This window comes from Pinus tabuliformis, chromosome 9, assembly GCF_031772625.1.
Source record: "Pinus tabuliformis cultivar Carrire ecotype Pingquan chromosome 9, CPIR1, whole genome shotgun sequence".
In the NCBI taxonomy this organism is placed as follows: domain Eukaryota; kingdom Viridiplantae; phylum Streptophyta; class Pinopsida; order Pinales; family Pinaceae; genus Pinus; species Pinus tabuliformis.
The window spans coordinates 859,407,439-859,420,232 of NC_142307.1; the positions used below are offsets into that span (position 1 = coordinate 859,407,439).

The 12,794-nt window shown below is 41.2% G+C and overlaps 1 non-coding gene across 1 annotated transcript; it reads right to left on the reverse strand.

Moving 5' to 3' along the window:
- Positions 1 to 1,782: 1,782 nt before the first annotated feature.
- LOC149151499 (5.8S ribosomal RNA) lies at positions 1,783 to 1,930 on the reverse strand. The gene has a single exon (XR_016263933.1). It is a non-coding gene; the product is annotated as a 5.8S ribosomal RNA (ribosomal RNA).
- Positions 1,931 to 12,794: the final 10,864 nt, after the last annotated feature.

The following is a 12,794-nucleotide window of genomic DNA, read 5'->3' on the forward strand; positions in this document are numbered from 1 at the left end:
ATGTATGAATATTAAATTTAATAATTTAATGTGATAAGTTTAATATACTATATTTTAAATATTGTATAACCATTCAAATACTATGAGAAAGATATTATGGTTTTACTTTTAGTTTGTTTGGAATAAAATTTATAATATATATATATATATATATATATATATATATATATATATATTAATGTTATTTTTAATATTATGTTTGATATAAATTTGGAGAAAAATTCTACTTATTCTATATACTATGTTTACATTTAGACTAATAATAAACATACCAAAAATTAAACATGTCGACTCGTGCGATGAGTCTCATCATTGAGTAATTATATGGGCCTTAATTGACCTTAATTCACCTCCTAGCTTAGTCAAACCAACTATTCTCACAACTTATTGCATACCTTTGATTATATTTTGCTTATGAGATGAGTTAGAGTTGGATATTTTGCTTTGTGGTCTAATGTGCATGTAATGCAAGAATAAAGGATAAAAGCGAGAGAAATGCAGGGATAAAAGGTAAAAGAAAGGAACTATGGTACAAGACCATGGTAAAAACTCAGATGGGACAAGGGAGAGGAACTACAGGAGGTAAATCCTCCTCATTTACTGTTCATCCATTCGAATATCCCTCCACCAGCTAAAAGTACAAACAGCCAAATCAGGAGTACTAAAAGATAGCCAAGCAAGTGGAAGTACAAGCAGCCTCCCTACTAGAAGGCAGCCGAGCTAGTGAAAGTGCAAGGACAAGTTAACATTAAGTTGGGAGTTGTACCTCCCTAATTTTGAGGGAAGTCATTGTGACTTGAGACGTATAAATAGAGAGGCTTAGGACCTCGGTTATTTTAGTCAGTTAGCCAGTAGTTAGTCAGCTAGTCAAGATTCGAATTTTTACTCAGGAACTCTGCTTTGTAACATTTTGATGTAATACAGTTCTTTTATAATGATGATGAGTTTTGATTTGAGCCAGCACTATGTTAACTCAGATGGCTGAAGCTCTTGGGTTAGGGCCCAACCTAGCAGCCAAAGCTCCTCTTTATTGTATTTTTATCCTAGCTTAGATTCTTGTTTTTTGTTCATTTACTTAAGTAATTCATTTCCATTGTAGCAGTAGCATAGATGCATGGTTTGATTGTTCATTTGGTTAAATAGATGCATTTTCATTACAGTGGTTCAGCACAAATTTATGACTTTCTTGTTTATGTACTTAAGCAGCTTCCTATTTTCTGTTCATTTGCTTGAATAGTTGCAGTATCATTGCAGTAGTGCAGAACTGATTAGTTGTGATTTAGTTTGCTTCATTTATGCTTTCACTTAGCCTGGTAGCAAGGAAAAGATCCACAAGGTTGCTCACAAGTGTCTCAGCCTCACCTCCTCTGTTAGGTCCCTATAATACTAGTGATTCCCCCATTACTATTATCATTGTATCCCTTATTGTTATTGTTGTTCCCCTATTGTCCCCATATTGTTATTATTGTGCCCCATAGAATCCCACTATTGTTATTTTTGTGCCTTTATATTATTATTGTTAGGACGGCTTGGTTACATTGTGACCCCTTAGACTCCTACATATAGAAAGGAGGTTTTATCATTTGTATCATCCAAGAATTGTTCATTTTTGTAATGTAAAGGAGGTTTCCCCCTCGAAGAGGCTGAATTCTAAGGTGTTGATCTATCTTTTTATCTTTTTGTGAGCTGGTTTCCTAACATTTGGTATTAAAGCTTTAGATTCTAGGGTTTCACTGCTCCAAATAGGTCATCGTGGCATTTTCACTATAACTTTTTTTTTTGCGACGCCCAGACAGACGTGCCCTCGACCGAGGCCTCGGGCGCAAATTGCGTTCAAAAACTCGATGATCCACGGGATTCTGCAATTTACACTAAGTATCGCATTTCACTACGTTCTTCATCGTAACAAGAGCCGATATATTTGCAAGTTCTCCAACTCTTAAAGGATAACCTTACCTTGGTGCAGAATAGAATGAAATAGCAGGCAGATCAAAATCGCAACGAAAGAAGTTTTGATGTAGGTGATTGGGTATTCCTACAGCTACAACCATATAAACAAATGTCCCTCAAGCAAGCTAAGAAGGATAATAAATTATCACCAAAGTATTATGGTCCATACAAGGTGTTGCAAAAGATAGGTACTATGGCATACAAATTGGAACTTCCTGAAACTTCCCGAGTGCACCCAGTTTTCCATGTTTCATACTTAAAGAAGGTTATATGTGACAAGATTCCAGTTCAAACAATATTGCCAGAACTTGATGAGGAAGGAAAAATCATATTGGAACTTGAAGCAGTCAAAGAAACAAGAACTAGACAGCTAAGAAATCGATCAATTTCAAAGTATCTCATCAAGTGGAAGAACTTACCCGTTGAAGATTCCATATGGGTGGATGAGAATTTTATACAGAAGCACCAAGAACTACTCAAGCGTTGAGGACAACACTTTTTTGAAGGAGAGGGGCATATTAGGTCCCTATAATACTAGTGATTCCCCCATTACTATTGTCATTGTATCCCTTATTGTTATTGTTGTGCCCCTATTGTCCCCATATTGTTATTATTGTGCCCCATAGAGTCCCACTATTGTTATTTTTGTGTCTTTATATTATTATTGTTAGGACAACTTGGTTATATTGTGATGCCTTAGACTCCTACATATAGAAAGGAGGTTTTGTCATTTGTATCATCCAAGAATTGTTCATTTGTGTAATGTAAAGGAGGTTTCCCCCTCGAAGAGGCTGAATTCTAAGGCGTTGATCTATCTTTTTATCTTTTTGTGAGCTAGTTTCCTAACATCCTCCCTCTGGGACCATGATGTGAGGAAGAAACCCTGCAACAACCCCAAAAACACAAGGTTTTGGTTTTCATAAAGGGTTTGTCGTTTAAATACAATCACTGAGTTCATTGTCACTCTGCCCCTTTAATAGTCATCAACTCGATTCACTCTCTTTCTGTCATTCAGACCTCACTCACATTCCCATGTCATTCCCCTTCAGCACGAAACACCTGAGTAGAAGCTATTAAATTCATGTTTAAATGGTTTTTGTTGGTAAATCACTTTACACAGCAAAACTGACCAATCACCGCTCAAATTCCTTTTTGCGTTTGACTTTTCGCCCTTTAAATCCCTGTTGTCGATCTGCCTCAGTTGATCCAATGGCTATCACACACCTTCTCACCAACCTGCTCGGTCCATTCCCCACCGTAAATCTGCCTTGCCAGATCTGACAGAATTCTCGCGATATCGCATGGATCTCTTGTCCGACTATTATCCGGCCGAGGGCACGCGATATGAGCGGTTTCCCAGTGCTATGTGTCGGCCGAGGAGGCTAATCACGTTAAATTCTACAAAACCGCTTACAGCTTTGAGGGTGAGCGATATTCCGCTTACTGCCCTCTAAACCTGCTCTCCCATTTTTGCACGTTTTCTTTTTCCCACTTCCATCTCCGTTGTCGATCTAGAAACTAATCTGATGGTTGTCGCTTCACCCGATACCATTTCCGCACGTTCCTTTTGCCCGTGATCTTCGTCGTTCATCTACCGATTGATTCCGCGATATAATCTCAGTGGTCCATCATGTTAGTTGACCATGTTCGGCCATCTGCCTACGTACCCTCCTGTGATCTGGTCTCATCCATTCATTCAATTTCCACCCACCTGATCCAACGGTTATTATGCATTGTTGCTCATTACACCCCCTTTACACCATTTTGATCTCCAACCATTCTTCCGCTTAGACATAGACCTAACCTAGTTTCCATTGTTTAACCCTTAGTCTAAGTTTGGATGTTTTTACTTCTGCAACTTAGGAAATTAGCATTACATGATTGCTTTCTTCATTTCTATAGTAAAATAGCTCTCCCCTAGACTAGGTTTGCTCTCCTTCCATCAAAATCAAGCTTCTTATGACCCTATAGAAGTCTGGCTTGGAACCCCTGGGATCTCTTTCTAGATGAGTAGTGACAACAAGTAGTACCTTCACTTCTACTTGTGTATATGGCACAGTCACCTCCAAGTTTGTACGAACTTGGGGTTGATAAGTAAAGCTGGTAGCCCTGGGAGCTACAACATTCTTGCTGCAATACCTAGGCTCACCACTTTTTGGCACTGATGCCGAGGAGGTGTCAGAGTAATAGTGATTTTTGCTCTTTTCTTCTATTTTCTAGTTTCCAACTTTCTTCCGTTAGTTTATTTCTGCAAAAGTAATCTAGTTTCTTTCTTTCATTTTCTCATTTATCTGCTTTCCTTTCCATTCTGCAAGTTAATCTAGTTTCCTTTCCTGTAAGTAGGATTTCAATTCAGCAAGCAGTTTTCTTTCTGTCAGTAGTCTTTCATTCAACAATTTCAATTCAGCAAGTAGTTTCCTTTTGTTAGGGTTTTCACTCAATTAAGAAATTTCATTATGCAAAGTAGTTTCCATTCTGTTAGTAGTTTTTCATTTAATCAGCAATTTCCTTTCTGCAGAGTACTTTCCAGCTTTAAAGAAAATCTCACAAAAACCCAAAAACATTTCCTTTCATGCCTCGTAGGATTAGGGATAATTCAGGAAAATTCTTGCCAAATACCCCCACCTCATCCAACAGTCAACCTTCTTTCTTCTTCACTGATGGTGAATTGGAAGCCCCTTTGGGTGAGCAACCTGACATATTTGAGGAACCTATAGGGGAAGAAGAAGAGGAAGAACCCATTCCTACTGAACCAATGGCTAAACACTTAAATGACAGAGGAGATAGAGGGAGAATTGGGAGTGCCTTCCCCATTAGGGAAACCAATGGGGACACTAAAATGAAGAATATAAGCCCCTCTGCTCTACCTCATTTCCATGGCTTGACCACAGAGGACCCTGACACTTTCCTATTTGAGCTTTCTATTATCTACCGAACCTATGACTATACATATGATGAGCAGAAGTTAAAACTGTTTCCATCTACCCTCAAGGATGCAACATTGCGTTGGTTCATGGGTTTACCTGGAGATAGCATCATAACTTGGGCTCAGATGTAGCAGGCCTTTAACAAAAAATATAGGGACTATTATAGGTCAAAAGACACTAAAGAAGATATTTTTAGGATGACCATAGGCCAGGATGAATCCTTAGAAGACTATGAAGAAAGATTCCAGCTCAGTTACAAAAGGGCCAGGTGCACACTTGACCCTGAGTCACTGAAGCTGGTCCTGCTTAGAGGAGTAAGGGAGGATATCCTAGATACCTTGCATTTGTTAGCAGGAGGAGATATCTACCAACTACCCTATGAGGATATCAAGACTATCTTTAGAAACCATTATAGAGCAACCAGAAACAAGGGTAGGAGTAGTCAACCTATGGCCAGTACATCATCTTCCAACTCATCCATCAAGGGTGAAATTGGAAATATGTTGGAGGACTTCAAAAGTGAGATGTTGCAAACCCTTGCCTTGCAATTAGATACCATGAATATCAGAAGGAAGCAAGAGGAAGCAGAGAGATCCTTGGCCATCTTTTGTCCTAGGTGCACTAGGAGGCATCCTAGGAATGAATGCCCATTAAACTGTATTGAGATTTTCTCAGTCTGTGAAGAAAACCACTCCACAAACAAGTGCCCTTCCTTACCTAGACTCAAAGTTGTATATCAAGGAGCTAAAGGGGTCACTGAGTAGCTTTGATACATTAACCAAAGGAGAGCTCCTAGGCCTAGACCATACCAGCAGGGTATGCAAGGATCATCCCATGCATATTACAAACCCAACCAAACCACAACTACACCTTCTTGGGGACCTGTTACACTAAAAAATGTCACCTTGACTACTTACAGTTAGTATGGCTCAAATCAACAGTCATGCTACCCTCTTAGGCAAGTCTCATGCCTCTGTTATCCATCTCAAACTCAAAGAAGAGAGAAAGTCTTGTAAAAACTATGTTTATCTCTGGGGTCGCAGGTTCTCTCTAGCCTTACCTGCGGGGACGCTGACCATGTTCACAAAATCTGCGTCCATGGACGCTCTGTATGTTAAGGGACAGGTGCGTCCCTCTGTAAAAGGCAAAATGCGCAAGTTTTATCTTGAAAAAGTTACTTGTGGTTACTTCTAGAACATTCTAGAGGTCGGTTTGATGAAATGGATGCGCCTCCAGTTGGTTCATGTATCTCTATTAAGGGGGAACTTATCCCATCAATAAGGGAGCTATCCCACCCAAAGAGGGGGATGATCCCATTGATAGTGGACCTGAATAACCTCTTTACAGCACTATAAATAAAGACATTGAGCCAGAGGGAGAAGAGGTTGGAGCTATACATTTTCTTTGGGTAAATGCTGCAGGATTTAGGTCTTCCATTAGAGCCTTTGTGAGGAGAGATTGTCTTCACTTGATTCTACTTGGAAGAGGGTGAGCTTTGTCAAAGTAGAGGAAAACCCTTGATGGACCCTGGGAGGAACTTGCACAACACCAAGGCCAGGTTGTAAGAGTTTCTTTGTTTCGTTATTAATACAAACTGGTTTATTTTTCTCAATAGCTTGTGTTAATGAGTTATTTCATGTGTTCCTTGGTCTGCATGTTGAATATATGTTTTATTATATGAAATGCAAGTGCTTGGTAATTGTTTGATTGTTTGTGGTTGCAGGAATTGACTTGAAGGAGGAGCTCATCCGGATCGTCAAGAACGGACTTCAACAACAGCGTTTTGGAATAAGGTAAGCCTAAACACTTGTAGTTTTCATGTTGTAAAAGGTGTATTTAGAGAAAGATCACTCCATTTTGTCTTGTTTGTCATTAGAATGTCTTAGACTTCTAGGAAGGTCAGCTGTGTCCGCACCCTTGACCAATTCCGTGTGACAAATTGGCGACTCCACTGGGGAATCCATTAATGAGAGAGTCTTTTCCTTTATGTGAACTTTGCTTTGAGAAAATCATTTTTATTTTCTGGTTTTTGACTGTGAGAATTAGTATTTGGGTGGCTTAGCTTTAGATTTAGTTAGATTTGGTTTTTCTTCATTTTTCCAGAAGGACGCACCCTCTGAGTACTGCACAGTGCGTCTTTGGACGCGCTGTTGCCGTTTGCACAGAGCGGGCCCGCACCTGTGTAACGGGTTGCCTGCGTCTTCCTGTAAACTTTAAGAAAATTCCATTTTTGCTTTAAATTGCTTTTAGATTTTGATTTTCCTTAGTGTTTTCTGCCCAGATCCTTTAGTACCCTGTCAAGAATTTTCACCTGAACTTGTTTTGTGAGCTTTGAGTGTTTTAGTGGTTTTCAACGAAGTTTAGACCTAGGGTTTGATTTTTGGATAGGTTTTGTAGTGACTTTGATAGTAGAAAGTTGTCCAGCCTTAGATCTCTCTGGTTAGTCAACCTTCTTAGAAGTCGGGCCTGTCGTAAAGTCTCCTTGTGTGAGCAGCTTGCCATTTAAGTTGTTTTGGGTCAAATTTCGAATTGCTTGTTTATAAAGTATTGATTTCCATTTTACAAAAAGAACAAAAAGATTAGAGTTTTGTTTTGGCTAGTTTTTGGTTCTGCAATAAGCTAGTCCTTGATTTGATTGTGATCAAGTAAAACACCTTAGAATAATCATTGTTAGTTTTGGCCTCGTTAAATTGCTTAGAATAAATTTGCTTTTAGTTTGCTTATGAGTGGATTTTCATAGATTTTAATAGTTGTTAAGATTGATTTTTGGTTATATTAGATTTATTTGCTTTATTAAAAGAAAAATACAAAAACATCTTCTTTAAAAGTCTTGTTTCAAGTAGCTTTTTGTTTTTGAAAGAAGAAAAGAGTTTTTTCGTGCATGTAAAGAGAGGTTATGTTTTTATGCTTGGAAAAGAAAAACGAATTGTTTCTTTGATTGTCTTCAATTAAGAAGTTGCTTTTATAAAGATTGCATTCTCTCAACTTTTTAGTTAAGCAATTCATCGAAAAAGTAAAGTAGTGGATAAATCATTCTAGGTGCATTTTGTAGTGGTTTCGAGTCGAGTCAACACACCACTGGTTTCACTTCCATCACCTTTTGACTTAAGAAACAACCTTAAAAGTAACGCTTAAATTAAAATCAATCTAGTAATCTTTATTTTTCTAGGGCTCTGAAACACCAACATAGCTTAGGCTAGGGTCTTGGAGTAGGTGAGTACTTAACTCTCCAAGACTACAAAACCAAACAGATAGTCTATCTTGAGTAGAACAAATCCAATTGTTTCAGTTACATTCTGGGAAAGCTCCTCTTAAAGGAGAAGCACGAGCTCGTGTCCGAACCAGTGAGGGGATCATTCCTCCCTCGTTGGGAACGACGCCAGGCAGTACGTATTACAAACGGTAAACCTCGGATTAACCATTGTCGAGGAGCCAGGGGTCACTTATCGGTAAACCTTGGATTGTTGTCAAGGAGCCGGTAAGGGGATTGGAGCTTGTTACTCTGCCCTTGCGTGCTGTCGGAGTTTAGACTGTTCCCCCAGGTGTAATTGTTGTGATTGGTAACCTTAGTGGCCATAATATCTAGGATTCTACCAAGGTGACGGTGGAGGGAAGGTCCCACTGTACCTGGAGCAGACGTCGGTTATACTCACTTGGATTTTCTGGGGGGTTCGCTTCACTTCGAGACGGTTAAAGTGGAGGAACTTGTGCCAGTCTATTCATTAAGCAGGTTGCCGGGGTAACTGTTCCACCCGCCATTTCTGTACTGAATCCTGCGAGGTTGGGCCTAATCACCAACTAGCGCTTTTGGTCCGGAAGACTACTGTTTGTGTGTGGTTTGACGCTCTAGATTATTTAGGCGTGTGCTTCAAATTTGTTTGCTTCTTTAGAAGACTTTAGGTGGTTTGATTTGAAATTTTTACTTTGTTTTCGTGTGTTGTAGTTAAAAATCTTTAATTGTGGCGGAATTACCGAGAAGGTCCCGTCGAATTGGGGCCAGTCTCCTGAAGTTGTTTCTGTGGCCGAATTGTTGAGAAGATCCCGTAGACTTAGGGGATCCCCTCCTCGAGACGACCCAGGTAATTTAGAAGGGTTAAAGGTCCTTGTAACTCCTCCTAGTGGCAGTAGAGTAGGTTCACCTGAAGAAGGAGAATCTTCCTTGGTAGTCCATCCAGATTACCAAAGTTTAGAAACAGGTTACAATCCCGAAGCTGTTACAGTTTCCGAGCTTGCTGGTAGTTTTTCATCTGCCAGTGAAACAGGCGAAGAACCTGAAATTTCCGAACCTGTTACTCCAACTCCTAGTGTTCCTGATTCACCAAGAATAGAAAGAATTATCACCGAAAATCTTCCTGTTGGATTAATTGCTATAGAAGAACTTGTTCCAGAGGAAGAAATAGGCGTTTCTGATTCTGAAGATCTAATTACCCTTGATCTAAGGGAGCGTGAATCCATCTTTTACAGTCCTCCTAGAAGTGAATCTTGGTACCTTGCATTAACCAATTTTTTAGACAACTCAGTAGGTTTTTCTACACCTCGTACTCCTTTTCCACCTAGAGGAATTCATTCTCCTGTAAATATGTCTGGTCAGTCATCTGTGTTTTCACAAAGTCCTGAATCATTTTTACATGGCGGTCCTTCTGTTCCTACTGGGTATCAATCACTTTCTGGTACCTTTGCGGGAGCATCTCCTCAACCCATTGATCATGGGTTATTAGTTGGAAACAGTGGTAATGTACCATTGAGTATAGGTGACATTTATATGATGTCAGGTTCAACTCCCATTAACCAACCTCAAGGTGGCCAATTACCGCCTGGGGGGCAACCTTCGTTAATGCCTGGGGGGCAACCTCAAGGTACTTCATTCGTGACTGGGGGGCAACCTCAAGGGTATCAACCCCAAGGGTATCAACCCCAGCCTCAATATGTACCCCAAAGTCAACCTCAGTATCAATATCAACCTCAAGGATGGCAACCTCAAGGATGGCAACCCCAAGGGTATCAACCCCAAGGGTATCAACCTCAAGGATACCAACCTCAAGGTCAAGGTCAACCCCAGTATTCGTATTTACCTCAAGGTTATCAACCTACGGGTCAATACCCTGGTCAAGGTTATCAACCACCTCAAGGGCAATCATATGGGACTGCACCTTACAGTTATCAACCCTATCCTCAATACGGCTATGGATCTCAGTATCCTCAACCTGTTACGAGTCAATACCCTGGAATGTTAACATGGGATCCGTCACAGGGTCAACAGATGTCGCAACCAAGTATACAGTCGGTACCTCAAGCAGGACAACCTGCAGTTCCTGGTCCACCCCAGCAACCGCAACCTGTCCAGTCAAGTGTTCAGACCCCTGTAACTTCCGTAGTTACTCAGCCGCCAATTGCACCTGGTACTCCACCTCACACGGCTGCAGCAACTACCGCTTCATCTACCATGCTTACTTCTGGAGTATCGGCAGCTCCGGTTTCTACTGTCCCTGTAACCACTCCTCAGACATCTGTACCGTTGTCTGGACCTACGGTTCAAACCACAGTCCAGATGCCTGCAGGCCAACCTGGTACAAGTACGGTTGTTACTACTCAACCTCAATTTGTTCAACCTCCGTACCAGGGACAGTATCAACCTGGGCAAGCTGCCCAACAACCGGTTTACCAGTATCAACCGTATCCTGGGTACACTTATCAACAACCTCAGCAACCCCAGTACGGTCCGGTTAATCCTGGTTTTCCAGGAGGATATAATATCCCAAATGCGACTCCTGTTCCTAGTTATCCTGGATATCCTCCTCCTGGGGCTGGTATTGTGACTCAGAGTTTTAGAGATCCTAACCGGCAGTTACCGTTTATTGCGACTTTAGATTTACCCGACTTGACGCGCCTAACGAACGATCCAATTCAATATCTTCAGTTCTGGCCGCCAATGCCAAATAAGTTGCCCAGCGATATACCCAAGTTCGAAGGTAAGTCTGGAGAGGATCCGTCTAATCACGTGATGACTTACCACCTCTGGTGTGCATCAAATTCCATCTCAGATGATTCCATCCGCTTACGTCTTTTCCAGCGTACACTCATTGGTCTCGCAGCCAAGTGGTACATTGAGTTACCACGGGCCTCTTTTTACAACTTTAGCCAGTTAGCTACCTCGTTCTTAACTCATTTTCAGTTACCAGTCAGATACGATAATGGTACAGAATTATTAACTTCGCTAAAACAATCGACATCCACGTACATTTCTGATCACATCCATGAGTGGAGACGTCGAAGAAGATTAGTGAAAGTTTTTATCCCGGACCAAATCTTAGCTGAATGGTTTGTCAAATCATTATTACCAAGAATTACTGAAGATGTAGCTAAGGCCGGAGTAGTTACTGAGGAGCAAGTCATTGCTCAGGCACAATACCTTGACTTAGTTTACACTCAGTCGGGTACGTTACACGAGAAAATTCCGGATCTTCCAAAGTCAAACCAAATCGCTGCTGCTCCTTCGGGATCTCATGCCGCTGATGGTATGATTGGTATCGTGACTACGAAGAGTAAGAAGAAGTCTTCCAAGGCTTCAATACTCCAATTATCACTTTGCCTGATTCTCCGACAGGAGAGTCTTCTCCTGAACTTACCGCCGACATTCACGCTGTAGAGTCATCTACGGCCAAACCAAAAAACGGTGGAAAGAAGAAAGGAAAGAAGAAGGCTAAAGCAGACAAGGCTCCAAAGGAGAAAACGGAAAAGTCGGAAACCAATGACGAAAAACGCAAACCTCGATATCCTTGTCTCATTTGTGAAGAAGATCATTTTACGAGAGACTGCCCTCATCGGGCCGAGGTAGTGAAAATAGTCAAAGGTTCTCCCACTCCTGCTGTGTTAAAAAATCCATTTCCAGAGCAGGAGAATAAGATGATAGGTTCTTCTTCGAATGCCAGTGAAGAACCCATTTTGATGATGTCTCATGTCAGGATTGCGACTCGATCGCAAGATTATGGTAGTAAGGCTCCTGTTGATGGTAAGGAAGCAGAATCTTCTCACTCTAACCCATCAACCTCAGCTCCTGGTTCCGATCCACTACAGATCGAAAAACCTAACCCAGACTTAGTGATTAAGCCGCCCGCCAAGGGTGTACTTCGAAGGTCTGCTTTCAATCCACATGCGAGAGCAGCCCAGAATTACAACATTGTTGAAGACTTAGCTGTTTCACCTTCAGCAATGTCGGCACTCGAAGTGCTGCAATCATGTCCAGCGCAACGAAAATTGCTTTTGTCGGCTATCGGAGCTGTCGATGTTCAGGACCCGAACCTAATGATCTTTGATCTAGAAAATAGTACACCGCGTCTCCCCCATCAAATGGCTTTCCAAATCCCAGTGATAGTCAAAAACAGGCCTATTCATCGGACTGTGATTGATGAGGGAGCTTCTACGTGTATTATGTCGATTCAATGTTGGAGATCGCTTGGTTCTCCTTCGTTGAACCAATCCCCCACCATCCTTAAGGCCTTTGATGGCCGTGGGTTCCGTCCGTTTGGTATTCTACAAGAATTGCCTATAGGGGTCGAAGGTAAAACCGTTAGTCTGGATGTGGAAGTGGTTGATGCCCCTCTAGACTACAACCTTCTTTTGGGTCGAAGTTGGTCATATGCTATGACAGCGGTCGTTTCATCGGTCTTCAGAGTCATTAAGTTTCCACATAACGGTAAGATCGTGACTATTGATCAGCTGACATACTTTTCATCCGACCCAACCTCTTCAGAGAGTATTCAACATGTTGGTAAAACGACAATCCCTTATAGGGACATTGGTGTAGGTTTAGTTAAGGATTCCGGTTTACTGGGAACTTTTCCTCTCCCTCCACTCAATGCAGACCCTTCGTTTGCAACAATTCATATGATCACGTCAGAAAACATTATTTATGATGAT